This window comes from Elephas maximus, chromosome 5 (genome assembly GCF_024166365.1).
Source record: "Elephas maximus indicus isolate mEleMax1 chromosome 5, mEleMax1 primary haplotype, whole genome shotgun sequence".
NCBI lineage: Eukaryota > Metazoa > Chordata > Mammalia > Proboscidea > Elephantidae > Elephas > Elephas maximus.
The window spans coordinates 69,866,356-69,881,698 of record NC_064823.1 but is presented as its reverse complement, the minus strand read 5'-3'; the positions used below and the strand labels follow the sequence as shown (position 1 = coordinate 69,881,698).

At 37.4% G+C, this 15,343-nt stretch overlaps 1 protein-coding gene and 1 long non-coding RNA gene across 13 annotated transcripts in view; one reads left to right on the top strand and one right to left on the bottom strand.

Moving 5' to 3' along the window:
• ARHGAP24 (Rho GTPase activating protein 24) overlaps positions 1 to 15,343 on the top strand; it is a 703,232-nt gene that overhangs the window by 471,134 nt on the left and 216,755 nt on the right. The window lies entirely within an intron of this gene.
• The window catches only part of LOC126076998 (uncharacterized), a 71,042-nt gene that overhangs the window by 29,216 nt on the left and 26,483 nt on the right, over positions 1 to 15,343 (bottom strand). For all 3 annotated transcript variants that reach the window (XR_007517637.1, XR_007517636.1, XR_007517634.1), the window contains exon 5: positions 8,204 to 8,299. This is a non-coding gene — a long non-coding RNA (uncharacterized LOC126076998). The remainder of the gene's footprint in view (positions 1 to 8,203; positions 8,300 to 15,343) is intronic.

Below are 15,343 nucleotides of genomic sequence, written 5' to 3'. Positions count from 1 at the left end.
TGACACTGGTTACATTTTCCAAAATGTGTCAGCATTCTCATTATTTCCATTCTTTTTGTTCTTTTTCCATTAGTCTAGCTTCCCTGCCTCTCCTTACCGTCTCATCTTTGTTTTAAGGTAAATGTTCAGTGGTCTCATACAGTTGATTAATTAAGGGAGTACAGTACTCACGGGTGGTATTGTTTATTTCATAAGCCAATCTATTATTTGGATGAGAGGGGACCATCAGGAGTGGCTTCAGTTCCAAGTTCAAAAGGTATCTTAGGGCAGTAGTCTCAGGGGTTCCTCTATTCTCTGTCAGTCCAGTAAGTCTGGCCTTTTTTAGAATTTGAGTTTTGTTCTACATTTTTCTCTCTTTCTGCATGGGACTTTCTATTATGTCCCTGCTCAGAATGATTAGGCACTGTTCTTCTGGTCTCAGGCTTGATGAGACTGTGGTTCATGTGGGCTATAGTCTTGTGGATTAGTTTCTTCTTTGTGTCTTTGGTTTCCTTCATTCTCTTTTATTCCAGACAAGTAAAGACCAATACTTGTATCTTAGATGGCCACTCGCAAGCTTTTAAGACACCAGACACTACTCACCAAACTAGGATGTAGAACATTATCTTTATAAACTATGATATGTCAATTGATGGAGTTGTTCCTTATGACAATGGCCCTAAGCCTTCATACCCAGTAAACCAATCCCACGAAGTATTTGATTATGTCTGGAAAGTATCTGTAACTGTTCCCTTCATGTGCTTTATTATATATTTATATATGCAGCACACACAAACCTGTATGTAATATGCCTAGAGAGACACCTATACATGTACACCCATATACTCATATGTGCCTTCCTATACACATATATGGAAACCCTGGTGGTGTAGTGGTTAAGTGCTACAGCTGCTAGCAAAAAGGTCGGTGGTTCAAACCTACTAGACACTCCATGGAAACTCTATGGGGCAGTTCTACTCTGACCTATAGGGTGGCTATAAGTTGGAATCGACTCGACGGCAATGGATATACACATATATGCCTACATATCTGACTATGTACCCACACATATTTTTGGTTAATACTGTTTTTGCAAAATTGCATGTTACTGAAATTGTTCCTTATTCTTGTGTACTTCTCAGTGTCTTTGTTTGCCTTGATCAGGTTGTACAGACTTCACCCATAAACCAATTACTTTTAGTTGCCAATTTTACTATAGCAAATTCTGGTATGCCAAAAAGGGACTTACTGTCTTGTACTTGTTTTTCTTTGAAATTGGACAAATTACAAGACTGGAAAGAAAAGGTTTCAGGTTTATCCTGCTTAAGTTCTGAGTATAGAGGTAAGAGGTAAGAATGAGAACAGTGATCTTATAGGAGGTTCTCCACTCTGGAGAGCTTAATAGCACTTCAGATTTTAGTTTCTAGTTCATCTAAATTCTGATCTCTGTGGACTATAATCATCTGTTATCTTTTTCCTCCTTACGTGTATTATCTTAAAAAATTAAATGACATAAAATAAATGAAATTTTGGTGAATTGCTCAGAAGGAGTGTTGCTTGCCTAAAAGTACCTTATAAAGTAAGCCCACACTAGAAATCAATGATTCTTATCCAAGTTCTTAAAGCTCAACTAAATGGCAGGCTCCATAGAGATCAAGAACAGAAAGGAAAAGGCCTTGCTGGCTTTCCAAGGGTTTATAGTTTACTCAAAAAAGCAGAGATTACAGTCTAAATTTGAACTTTCCAAGAACACACCCGCTGCTCTGTGAGAGAAAAGACCTGGCAATCTGTTCCTGTAAAGATTATAGCCCAGGAAGCTCTATGGGGCCATTCCACACTGTCATATAGGGTTGCTATGAGTTGAAATTGACTCCATGGCACACAGCAACAACATGCCTATTCTGGACTTCTGATATTCATGGTAAAAAAATCACGGTAGGCTCCCAGAAAACCTTGAGGGAGTGTTGAAGTCAGCGCCTGACATTTTTGTGCACTCCCTATAGAAATTGTTGCTGGAAACTGTGATTGTACTTTCTCTGAGGTGCGATGTTAAGGATACACCATGATACCCTTGAGAAGCCCTATTAACCATCAGTATGGTATTGTTTTTTCCAAGACTGTCTGATTCTTTCATCTCCTTTTTTATTGATCTAAGTAAGAATGCATTACTCATTATCTGGGTTTCTGGCCTGTTTTTCCACATCCCGATTTTAAACATTCTTTCTTCATGTCTTCTCTTAGTGAATATGTCGGTCTTAGATTTCATTTGTCAGGTGCAAAAATTACTTGGAGATCTTAAAATGCACAGTCTGGGCTCCATGCCTAGCCAGTCTGATTCAGTTAGTCTGGTATGGGGTCTCAAAACATACATTTTACCAGATACTCCAGGTGGTTCTGATGCAGGTGATCCATGGACCACACTTTGAAAAACACTGCTTCAAATCATCTAAATGTCTTGGGAGATTTAACAATTCATTTGCATTATGCATTTCTTACACTACCTTTTGCCCCCCATGTAACAGCAAAAATCATTCCTTAACACATCGTGTATCTTGATTTTCAGTAATGAAAATGGTCTCTGTACCTGTATCCTGAGCCAAAACATTGAGAGTTTTAGAATACAATTCAGAATTCAAGATCGATTGTGTTTTGGCTGTCTTTAACTTTATTGTATCAAATATTTGGAGAGCGATTTATTTTTATTGAAATTTAGACCAATGGGATATGAAAATGGTTTTAATTTATATTTGAAATATAAGATTATATGTTTTTGCTTTTCCTAGAATGAAATATCTCTTCTTCTAGCTTATTAGAGAACTGTTCTTTTCAACTGCAATCATAAACACAGCTGCAGACTGTTGGTAGAATTTGAAAAGGAGAATTTAGGATATTTAGTGTCTCTTTTAGAATTGGAAGCTAGACAGCAAGCAGTCATCACATATGGGAAAGATTTACATTGCCTGAGTAGGCTCAAGTTTGATGTAGTATAAATGGCATTTTAAAGAGCTCCAGTTCCCCAGATTTTCCATGGCTACAGTCTTCTCTCTGCTGAGAAATATGTTAGTCTGGGGAATATTGACTAAGCACTCTTCCATGCACTGTAGTCATAGCCTTTTGTTGTCGGCCAAGGTTTAGTGTGACTGCTACATGTATGATTTTGCTCTTTATGAACTAGACTGGAAAAATGAAAACCTGGTCTAAAAATATAAATTAGGCATTTAACCACTAATCGGCAAATATTTGTTCGAAGATCTGTAAGAAGCAAAGAGCAGGCTTATGAAATATATTGATAGTCCAGTGGTGGTCAAAAGTCTGCTGTGTGCTTACACTTTTTAACCCAACAAAGGAATTGTAGAAAGGAAGGAACTCTGTGGCATAATGTCTAAAGAAATGGCCTGAAAAAGCACAAAAGATTAGAACTGTCAAGATTTTGGGAATCTGTGCTTACCTCTTAATGTTTTTTTGTTTTTTCTATAATGGCGTTATCAGTTTCTTCAGTGTTAAAAATTCTGCTGCTGTAACACATTTAGGTCGAGCAGGAAGGTATATTTGAGGGTAAAGATAGAAGGTAACTTACTTACCCTCAATATCATGAAATATTGTTCTCTACCAATAAAGTGAATAGGATTTGAAGAGTGACTCCAGAATATAAATTATGTATAATACTTAGTCATCAGTTGTGTTCACCAAATATTTCCAGTGCTCTAGGCATATAACAGAATTACACTTCTTGCCTCCTTTGATGTTACTCATGACCGTAATTTGCTTTGGCCAATGAAAAATAAACAGAAGTGATGTCTCATTTCCAGGTAGAAGTTTTAGGTGCCACTTTCCAGGCCATCATGTTCCATTCCCACTGTTCTGGATTTGTGGAAACACGTATTGGGGTCCTTGAGTGGCTATGACGAGCTGAGGGCTCTGGTGACTGATATTGGGCAAGTAATGTAAGTTAGAAGTGATCTTTGTTATGGGACTGTTTGTTACTGCAGCATAACTTAGCCTGTCCTGACTACTGCAAATAGATACCTGGAGGCAGAAATAGTTTCAAGTGTTTTGATAGCAAATGGAGATTTCCCAAGCAAAGATGGAGGTTGTCAATAATACATAGTTGTATATCCTTGTAAGGAGCTTTAGAGCCAAATTGGATGGAAAGAATTGCACTTATTAGTTCAGTCGTGAGTTTACATTAGAGTTTTAAGGAGCTAAAAATTACATTGAAAAATATATATTCATGCATGTGTGTAGTAACCAAAAAAAAAAAAACCAAACCTGTTGCCATCCAGTTGATTCCAGCTCATAGTGACCCTAATAGGACAGAGAAGAACTGCCCCATAGAGTTTCCAGAGAGCACCTGCTGGATTTGAACTCCGACCTTTTCATTAGCAGCCGTAGCTCTTAACCACTATGCCACAGGGTTTCCATGTGTATAGTAGGAACCAGAAATATACAATAAAACTGTCAATGATAGTGTCATTTGAAAATGAGAATAGGACTGGACAAAATGGAGATTCTATTTTTCTCTTTACACTACTAATTTTTTTTAGAATGAGCTTGTATCAATTTTATAGTTAAAATTTAAATATGGATAAACTTAATTCTGTGCCCCAATAAAATGTAAAATTTTGAGTTTTTAAAACTGTATTTCAGATAACATGATTATCAGGATTAGGAGAATTCAGAACATGCTGGCGCTGAGGGAACATCCTAAAATCAGAGACAAGGAAGGAAAATGGTTACCACATGTTTCCTCCACAAAAGCTGAGATCACACCACATGGTCCACTCATAGCATAGACTGCTTTAAAGAAACATGGCCTGTAACTGTAAATATTTTTTAAATATCCAATGAAGCCTCTTGAAGTGTGTTAGAGTATGTTCCAATTCTTGATTCATTGCAATATTTCTTAAGTTCTCCCATTTTTTGTAGCCGTTACAAAAACCTATCTAAACATTCAAAAAAAATTTTTTTTTCTGAAATTCAGTCTATGGCTTCCTGTTTCCCTTGTTCTTCTGTTTAAATCCCTCTTCCTGTTTCAATCTATGGCCTTTACTTTTTCTTTTTCTCTTCTTTTTAAATCCCTCTTCCTATTTCTCTCCTTGATTTTCTCAGCTCTCTCTACCCATTACCCAGATTCTATAAAACCAAAACCAAGAATGGAGCAGGCAGACTCTAAATCTTTGTACTGAAAAAGCCAAGAATCGAAGACGTATTTGTAGCAATCAAGAAGAGGGGATACGAGGTAAAAATATAATATACATTTACTTTATTTTTTTTTTCGATGTTTGACATAGTTATGAAGGAAAAGCTTTCAAGGACTTACCAAAAACCAAAACAAAACCCATTGCCATGGAGTAGATGCCAACTCATAGCAACCCTGTAGGACAGAGTAGAACTGCCCCATAGTATTTTCAAGGAGCAATGGGTGGATTCAAGCTGCAGACCTTTCCTGGTTAACAGCCAAACTTTTTGCCACAGTGCCACCAGGGCTTAGCCTTTGCTTACTGATACTAGTACCCCTTTGGTTGGGGGCGATGGTGGTTCAGTGGTAGAATTTTCACCTTCTCAATTTTGAACCCCGGTCATTGTAGCTGATGTACATGTGACTACCATTTGACTGTCAGTGTAGGCTTATGTGTTGCTATGATACTGAACAGGTTTCAGGGGAGCTTCTAGACTAAGACAGACTAGGAAGAAAAGCCTGGCGATCTACTTCTGAAAATCAGCCAATGGAAGTCCTGTGAATCACAATTGTCTAACCTGCAGCCCAGCCAATCATGTGGACAATGAAAGGCCTGGCAAAATTTTGTGCAAGGGATCATCATGAGTCCAGAGCCAACTCAACAGCAGCTAACAACAACAAACCCATGGGTTCCATCTTCTGTACAGAGAAGGCTCTTTTTAAATAAATAAATATTATGGTTTCCCCTTTGAATGTATCTAGAAATAATTGAGAGGTAAACCATATGCTCTGGCCCAGCCTTCTATGGAGCACACACCTCAGTGCTAGTTTGAGAGGTGCTATTTTGATCATTACCCACAATTTATGGGTAATGACCCAGAATGCTATTTACTCAGGAAACACTTCCACTACAGCTCTCTTCTCCCACGCTATTCCAGTTTGCCTTTGTTTTCTTAGGAAGTGTCTGATCACAAAGATGTGGTGTATTTTCTGTTTTAGAATCCAAGATCATCAAGGTGATAGATTACGGTACAATTCGCAGCTCTGTTGGATCTCACTGTCATGCACCACTGATGTACATCAACAAACTGCATCCATCAACTAATATTTGGACTTGTTTAAGCCCACTGTCATTTTTTAATTAGGCTCAGAAATGTCCCTGCATGCAGGGAACCCACTGTTTTTCAGTGTTGAAGAAATTCTTGTTGAAAAAGAGGAAGATTTTTCCCAGTCCCGTAAATCAGAGACAGCACAATAAACAGAGTTGACAGATAAAAAAGGAAGCAAAGTTAGCTTTCAGTTACACAACACCAATAAATTTTTAAAGAATGAAATTTTGTGTTAGCAGGAGGTCATAAACGTTGCAGCATATACCATCCACTGTTCCTACTTGTTTGTACATGAAGTAGTACAGTATATATTTGGCTACATAGTAAGTTTATTGCACATAGTCAAGTCAGAAATACCCCCTAAGATGTATATTTCAGGAAACTACCAGATACACTTCTGATCGCTCATTTAGAATACACTTCTGTGATAAGGAATCCTGAAAGAAACAGTTGAATATGTCTTATATCCCCAGCTCTGAAAGGGACTGTTTCTTAGAGGTGTATGCTTTGATTTTTGCCCATGATTATACAATATTTGGGTTGGGAGGTTATTAAGCTCCCAAAACATAGTCCAGAAGAATGAAAGTGGGGTTAGTTGAAATTGAAACCACATTTCCGACAGAATATTTAAAGGATAGGATAGGCCTTCCTCTTTTAGATCTATTTATGGCAACTGCCAAACTCTTTTCCATCACATTCCATTTTTAAACAATTTTTTTAATTGTCTAAATTTAATTTTTTTTTAAATGGCAACTCTCAGTTTGTAATACTCTTTTTTTATCTTAGATAAAACGTGATGGAATGAGATCAGGGTATTTCAGATCACAAAAATATAATGATTTGTGTATATATACATTGAAAAGAAAAAATAAATAGTTCCCAAGTGTATTTTCTTCAATATTAGTCCACTATAAAAAAAAAAAAAAAAAAAATTTTTTTTTTTTTATCCATGGTGCACTAGGTGTTGCCCAAGGCATTTATAAAAGAAACAATGGTTTCTTTTTGAGAACTTAACAATTCATTGTAAGAATGTATAACATAAGTAAAGGAAATAACAAAATGATAGGGATACAAACAAGAACATCTTAAAGAGAATGTATTGAGGCTTCACCTTAGAATAGATAGCAATTTATTTAATAATATGAAGTAATGCTTAAGAAGAGTTAGCATATACTCTTGCCATTTTCTTTAGAAGACAGTATCTTTCATTCTCAGGCAAAAAGTCACATCCAACAGATAAATAAAAAAAAAACTAAAATATATTATATTGAAAAAACCATACATTCTGTATGTTTGAGAAAAAATATATTTTCTCCTTTGTTTTCACCTGTAATGTATATTTTCTATTACCATTCCTACTGTTGTTAGAATTGTTTGATACTTCTAAATATACTATCTAGATCGTTTGTAAAAACAATTTACATCCATCAGTAGACTGATATTTGAATTCCCTTGAAATAATAAAGTGGTGGAGTGAAAAAGAGATATCATATCCATTGAAGATTATTTACTGATATTTTCAGTATCTTTTTTGTAACTTTAGTTATGAAGGAGTGGCATAATCAATAAAGTCCAAAGAGAGAAAGAATAAACTCCAAATATATTTGTACTATATGATGCTTTTAAAACAATCTTTCATCTTCAAAATATTATTGCAGATCCTTTTATTTAAACATTATTTTGTTCTTAGAAAATTCCAAGTGTGATCTTTTACACGAGTAACACTGAGCCTATAAGCATGCCTGGTTCTCTGTTTCTTCTCATCAGTTGTTTAGTGTTAAACGTTGCTCTAACAAAAAAAAAAAAAACCCAGACCCAGTGCCGTCAAGACTCATAGCGACCCTATTGGACAGAGTAGAACTGCCCCATAGAGTTTCCAAGGAACACCTGGCAGATTCGAACTGCCGACCCTCTGGTTAGCAGCCGTAGCACTTACCCATTAGGCCACCATGGTTTCCAACATTGCTCTACAATAGATCAAGTAAACATCCAGCCTGATGCACTTCTCAGTTTATCCCACTCAGAGAGCAGTCTGAAAGGTATAAAGATTGGGGGAAATAAACAATGCTTAATTAGCCAAAGATCATTTTCAAGAGTAGTAGACTCAGCACCTCAACACAAAGAAAGCAAAAATCCTCACAACTGCATCAATAAGCAACATCATGATAAACAGGGAAAAGATTGAAGTTGTCGAGGATTTCATTTTTCTTGGATCCACAATCAACACCCATGGAAGGAGCAGTCAAGAAATCAAACAACACATTGCATTGGGCAAATCTGCTGCAAAAGGCCTCTTTAAAGTATTAAAAAGCAAAGATGTAATTTGAAGGAGTAAGTTGTGCCTGACCCAGGCCATGGTGTTTCCAGTTGCTTCATAAGCATGTGAAAGCTGGACATTGAATAAGGAAGACTGAAGAAGGATTGATGCCTTTGAATTATGATGTTGGTGAATCATATTGAATATATCATGGACTGCCAAAAGAACGAACAAATCTGTCTTGGAAGAAGCGCAGCCAGAATGTTGTTTAGGAGCAAGGATGGCAAGACTTGGTCTCATATACCTTGGACATGTTATCAAGATGGATCAGTCCCTGGAGAAGGACATTGTGCTTGGTTAAGTAGAGAGTCAGTGAAAAAGAGGAAGACCCTCAATGAAATGGATTGACACAGTAGGCTCTAGCATAACAACGATCATGAGGATGGCACAAGACTGGGCAGTGTTTCATTCTGTTGTACATAGGAATGCTATGAGTCAGAACCAACTGGATGACACCTAACAACAATAACAACAACAGTACACTCTAAGGAGCCATGATGGCACAATGGTTACGGGCCCGGCTGCTAACCAAAAAGTTGGTGGTTCAAATCTACTCTGCAGCTCCTTGAGAGAAAAATCTGCTCCCTCAAAGTTTACAGCCAAGAAAATATGAGAAAGTTCTATTCTGTCACATGGGGTTGCTCTAAGTCAGAATCAACTTGACAGCACCCAACAGCAGATAATAGCTAGTTGTAAGGAAGTCCCAACAGGAAAAGAGAAGGATGTCACCTCTCACTACCATATTTCCTCCATTCTACATTACTTTTTCACATATTAACATACTTGAAATTGGCATCTATCTCAGAATTGATATGTACATTGATATAGAAATTCTTTGGTTCATACAAAGCTATCAGTGATACCACAGAAGCAAGAAAATATGATAATAATGACCGTCCTCATTCCCTCTGTCTTGACTCTATTTCCTATCCCCTTCCTAATTCTCTTCCCATTAAAATGCAATATGGTTTATTAGAAAGAACATGAGCTTTAGATTCCAGCGAATTGGTTTTGAACTAGAATCCTAACTTTGGACTACTTTGGCCCTTAGATTCCGCCCCCCCCCCCATGGAAGAGCAATAATACAATCATTACAAGGCTGTTTTAATATCTAGGGAAATAGTGTAAAGTTTATAGCAGAAAGCATGAGAACAGTAAATAATCACTGTATCCTTTTCCAACAGTTCTGGGCTCCTATCAAGCTCTGGTTCTTCTACTGGAACTCCGTATTTTATTTTCCCTCATCTAACCTTTATTTGTTGTTGTGGATTTCAATGAAAAAAAGACAAGCAAGCAATAACAGAAACAGAAATTTTAAAAAATATTTTCTTCTAAGTATAGTGATATGAGACTAAGTTTGTAGATGTATTCTCAGCTGAATGGAAAAGAAAATTGCATTCAGTTCCTTTGTTTCTGACCAACAAAGGTCAAGATTCAAACATCTAAAACTTAAGTTAAAAAAAAAACCCTTCTTTGAAAATATAAAAAAAAAATTCTTAAGATGTGAATATGTGAATTGTTTTTAAATATCATAAAATTTAGAGATGTAAATGGCAGAACCCAATCAAGTCACTTCTTTAAAAATGGTACATGAACCAGGACAGCTGTCCAATCTGTCACATTCAACCCTCTCCTGCCACTCCACACTTAACTGGCAAGACTTCCCAATCAAATAATTTAAAATCTCTTTGATGCTTCTTATTTTGTTTGTTTGTTTAAGGAGAAGACAGAATGAGGAAAGGAGTGTTTTTACTCTTAGCCACATAATGGTCTTTGTCCTTTTTTTTTTTTTCTTAAATTTTTATCGTGCTTTAAGTGAAAGTTTACAAATCACGTCAGTCTCTCACACAAAAACTTACATACACTTGCTACATACTTCCAATTGCTCTCACCCTAATGAGACACCCCGCTCCCTCCCTCCACTCTCTCTTTCCGTGTCCATTTCACCAGCTTCTAACCCCCTCTACCCTCTCATCTCCCCTCCAGGCAGGAGTTGCCAACATAGCCTCAAGTGTCCACCTGATCCAAGAAGCTCACTCTTCACCAGCATCCCTCTCCAGCCCATTGTCCAGTCCAATCCATGTCTGAAGAGTTGGCTTTGGGAATGGTTCCTGTCCTGGGCCAACAGAAGGTCTGGGGGCTATGACCACTGGGGTCCTTCTAGTCTTAGACCATTAAGTCTGGTCTTATGAGAATTTGGGGTCTGCATCCCACTGCTCTTCTGCTTTCTCAGGGGTTCTGTGTTGTGTTCCCTGTCAATGCACCATCTAGCTCTTCTGGTCTCAGGCTGATGTAATTTCTGGTTTATGTGGCCCTTTCTGTCTCTTCGGCTCGTAATTACCTTGTGTCCTTGGTGTTCTTCATTCTGCGTTGCTCCAGGTGGGTTGAGACCAATTGATGCATCTTAGATGGCCACTTGCTAGCATTTAAGACCCCGTCTTTGTCCTTTTTATAGCAATCATAGAAACACAGGGTTTGGGCTGAGATCCTTAAAGTCTAGTGACTCCTTACACTCACACTTGGTGGACAGCAGAAACTCTAAACTTATCAGTAGAAGTTTGACACTCTTCTTGTTGAAGTTTTAGTCACCGTTTCAAGTTTTGAAATATTTATTGATTTGACCTCAGTAGCAGATTCTATCTAGAATATTTCAACTTGTCATTTTAGTTCATTAAAACTGTATAGGCAAGCAACAATTATTGATAGTTGTTGTTTGTAGCTTTCAGGTCATTCCTAACCCATGGTGACCCCATGTGTTACGGAGTTAAACTGCTCCATAGGTTTTTTGTTTTTTGTTTTTTTTTACTATAATCGTTATGGAAGCAGATCAGCGGGTCTTCCTCCTGCGGAGCTGCTGAGTGGGTTGCAACCACCAACCTTGACGTTAGCAGCTGATAGCAAACTGCTTGCACCTCTTAGGCTCCTTGAGCAACAGTTATTGATTAGTCATATCAAGATTACTGTGGCCTTTCTTGTTTTGAACAGACAGAATCTGAAATAAGGCTATTTATTTGTATTTATTTTCTCAGTTTCAGGGACTGTCCAGATTTTGTTATTTTTGCATTTTTAATTTGACTACACAGCTTACATAGAATGGTGGGAAAAAATCAACGAAGAACACAAAATTAATTATAAAAATAATAATAAAAACACTAAACAAAATTTAAAAAATAACTTGTGGTATTTCCCTGCTTAAGGGCACTCAATTTACTGTATCTACATATTACAGTAGACTTGCCATCACCCCTTCACACATGTTTTTCCTGGATACTTTCTGGATCAATATAAGTGCATTAACTGCTTAATGTTTACTTAATTGCATTGATTCACCATCAAAGAGTGATTAAGTGTCAATTCCCTGGGAGAAGGATTGTCCACTGGATATGGTGAGGTATGCTGCATAAAACTTGTGACTCATAATAAAGTACTGAATCAAAGAGATGAAATTTACTCACAGTTTACTTTTCCTAATTTTTTTTTTTTTAATAGTGTAGAGCAAATTCCAGGTTATCACTGTACTATTATTCCTGCATAGCTAAAGAAAAAAAAAAAAAAAGCTTATTAGAATTAGAATTGAATCTATATTTATACAGCTTCAAGACTATTTACCCTCCTATTACTTTTTAAAGGGGAGCCCTGGTGGTACAACAGTTAAGCACTTGGCTGAAAGGTTGGCAGTTCGAACCCACCCAGCAGCTTCACAGGAGAAAGACCTGACAATTTGCTCCTCTAAAGATTACAACCTAGAAAACCCTTTGGGCCAGTGCTACTCTGTCACATGGGGTCTCTGTGAGTTGAAAACTGATTTGACGGCACCTAACAACAAAAACAATTTATTTTCGTGGATTTTATTTGCATCAGAACTTTTTCAGCTCCAGCTATAAAAACCCAACTATAGCCAACATCACAAAAAAATAGAATTTATTAGATCTTAAAAACTGAGAAATCCAAGAATAGCTCAGCCTTCAGGCATGGTATTAGTCTGGGTCCAATCAGAGAAACCACACATTAATTTTAACAGAGAAAGTTTAATATAATTATTAACTTTAACAGGGGATTAGAGAAACAAGGAATTGGCTAGTAAGAAGTAAAAAAAAAATCTCTAAAGAATATAGGAAAAACAGATCTAAGGAACAGCCACTACTCCTGGGGTGAGATTGAGCACCCAAGGAAGACTTCACACCCCAGGCTGAGATCCAGACCTTATTGGAAAGGCCAGAGCCTTGGCTCAGCAGATGACAGAGAAGGCATTGTGGTGCTGCACCAGCAGACCTTGCTGGGAATCCTGCTTCTGAAATTTACCTGAGTTGTACCCTCTTGGGTGCCAGGAAAACTCTCCATGGGGAACTGTCTCACTGGAGGCACTCTGCTACAAAACAGCCTGAGGGGGCAGAATGGGGAACCTGCTGGCCCGTGAGTACCGCTGGCCTCTGTGTACCACAGATGCTTGATGCTGAAGGACCTGCGAATGCTGCAGGAGCTAGGCACTGAGGAAGCTATGTATGCTACGAGTCAGAGAGTCGACAGCAGTGGACTTTTTTTTTTTTTTTTTAAGTAGGTCCCTAAAAATGGTTTGTGCTCAACAACTAACTTCAAAGTTGATGGTTGGAACCCAGACTTCAGACCAGTTGGCTCTGGCTTAAACCCCTGCTGAGAATTTGCATTTCCACCCCAGATATACTGAATCTACAGTTTAACAGGTTCCCCAGGTGATTCTTACATATGATGAATTTTGAGACCATGCTCTACTAGTGGTTCTTAGAATTGTTTCCTAACCAGCAGTATTAGCATAACCTAGGAACTGGTTAGAAATGCAATTTCTCAGCAGGGGTTTCAACCAGAACAAACCAGTTTGAAACCCTTGTTGGAACTCAGCCAACAGTGCCACACAGAAGAAAGGCCTGACGATCTACTTTTATAAAGATTGTGTTGTTAGTTGTTTTTGTTGATGTTAGTCGCCATCGAGTTGATTCTGACTCATGGTGAGCCCATGTGTGCAGAGTAGAACTGCTCCATAGGGTTTTCAAGGCTGTGCCTTTGAGAAGCAGATTGTCAGATCTGTCTTCTGAGGTGGGTTCAAACCGCCAACCTTTTGGCTAGTAATGGAGCCTTAACTGTTTGTGACACCCAAGGACTCCTTTCTTGTAAAGCTTACAGCCAAGAAAACACTATGGAGCAGTTCTGCTCTATGATATAGGGGGTCACCATGAGTGGGAATTGACTTGACAGAAATGTTTTTCTTTGTTTTCTGTTTGTTTTGTGTGTCCATTTCCACAGAGCAGGCAGAGAAGATGATAAGTTTGCTAAGCCCATATACATTCTGCTTTCTAGAGTCTGTGCCCCACAATTGTGTGTGTGTGTGTGATTAGGAAATATTAAACAAAATGTATTTTAATGACTATATTTTAAGCGTGGTCTAATTTACATTAACTGAAAGCCTGAGGAAAATCATTAAGTCAAGCTCTAATTAATTTTGTATAATATAAGATTGTCCATGTAGTTGTGACATGAGGCTTATCTTCCGTATGACAGATGAGTTGCCCTACTATGGAGATTTTCTTGCCAAGTAGAAATTGAAATATATTTACAGTGTATTCCATCAAGTAATTGAAAAGGTGGTATGTTGTGAGATTTTTTAAGTAAAATAAGAGTAATCAAATCATATCAGTGGAACTGTTACATTTCTTTGTAGTGTAGAATTGGTTTGGAAATTATATAATTGTTCCCTGTAGATCATACCATGTGCTTGAGTAGGCAGCAGATACCCACTTGACAAAAGGACTGTAAGTATTCGCCCTTGGAAAATGGGCTAACTATCTCAACGAGGTATTCCTCAAGTTGGCAATACATTAGCCAGAATTTTGTTGTTAGCTGCCCATCAAGTCAATTCCAATTCATGGAACATTGAAATGAATAAGATCTGAGGTCTTCTGGGTTAGATTGACCCACTTTGGAATTATCACTCTTTAGAAAAACTTAAGGTAGTGACTTAACACACCTGAATTTCTGTTTCCACATTTGAAAAAAAGTAATTTTTGTAAGAAATATTTGAGTAAAGATTAAAAAAAAAATGATATATTAAGGTGTGTAAAATGTCTGACACAAAGTAGGAGCTCAACCTATAGTTCTTAGTATTGTGCTTTGTACTTTATATTCATTTAAACATCGTAATACCAAGATAATGCACACCTGCTGTCTGTGCTTGACTAAGGCTTATATGTGAGTATAGAGATTGTCACAGTCACCTTTTCTACTAGTTTAGCTTTAAATGTATTATTTTTCTAAATACTACAAAATACTAGCAGTATAGAGCGGTGGGCTTACAGCCAGTAACATATCCTTTAACTAAAAAAAAACAAAATAAACCAAAAAATCAGTTGCCATCAAGTTGATTCCCATTCACGGAGATCCCATGTAGCCGAGCAGAAATGCACTTCATAGCGAAAATAAAGCTTAAATTTGTTTGCTGTCCAAGATAGATCCCTGCCAGGGTCTCCTCCCACTATTAGGACGAAGAGGAGGGAGGGCAGGATTGGACTTTCATGCCTATAGCTTGAGAAAAAATTGCATATCTTTTTTAGGATGCTCATTTTGCTCTTCCTTTTTTTTTAAACACTTTGTTTCTGCATATGGTTATGTTTCATAGGCTTGAGAGCTAACTTGTCCCAAAACATTTTTAAATATTAAGAGAGTCCTCTGTTTCTATAATTTATAGTGACAGTATTCTTTCTGCCATTTGTCCAGCTTGGTTATTTAAGA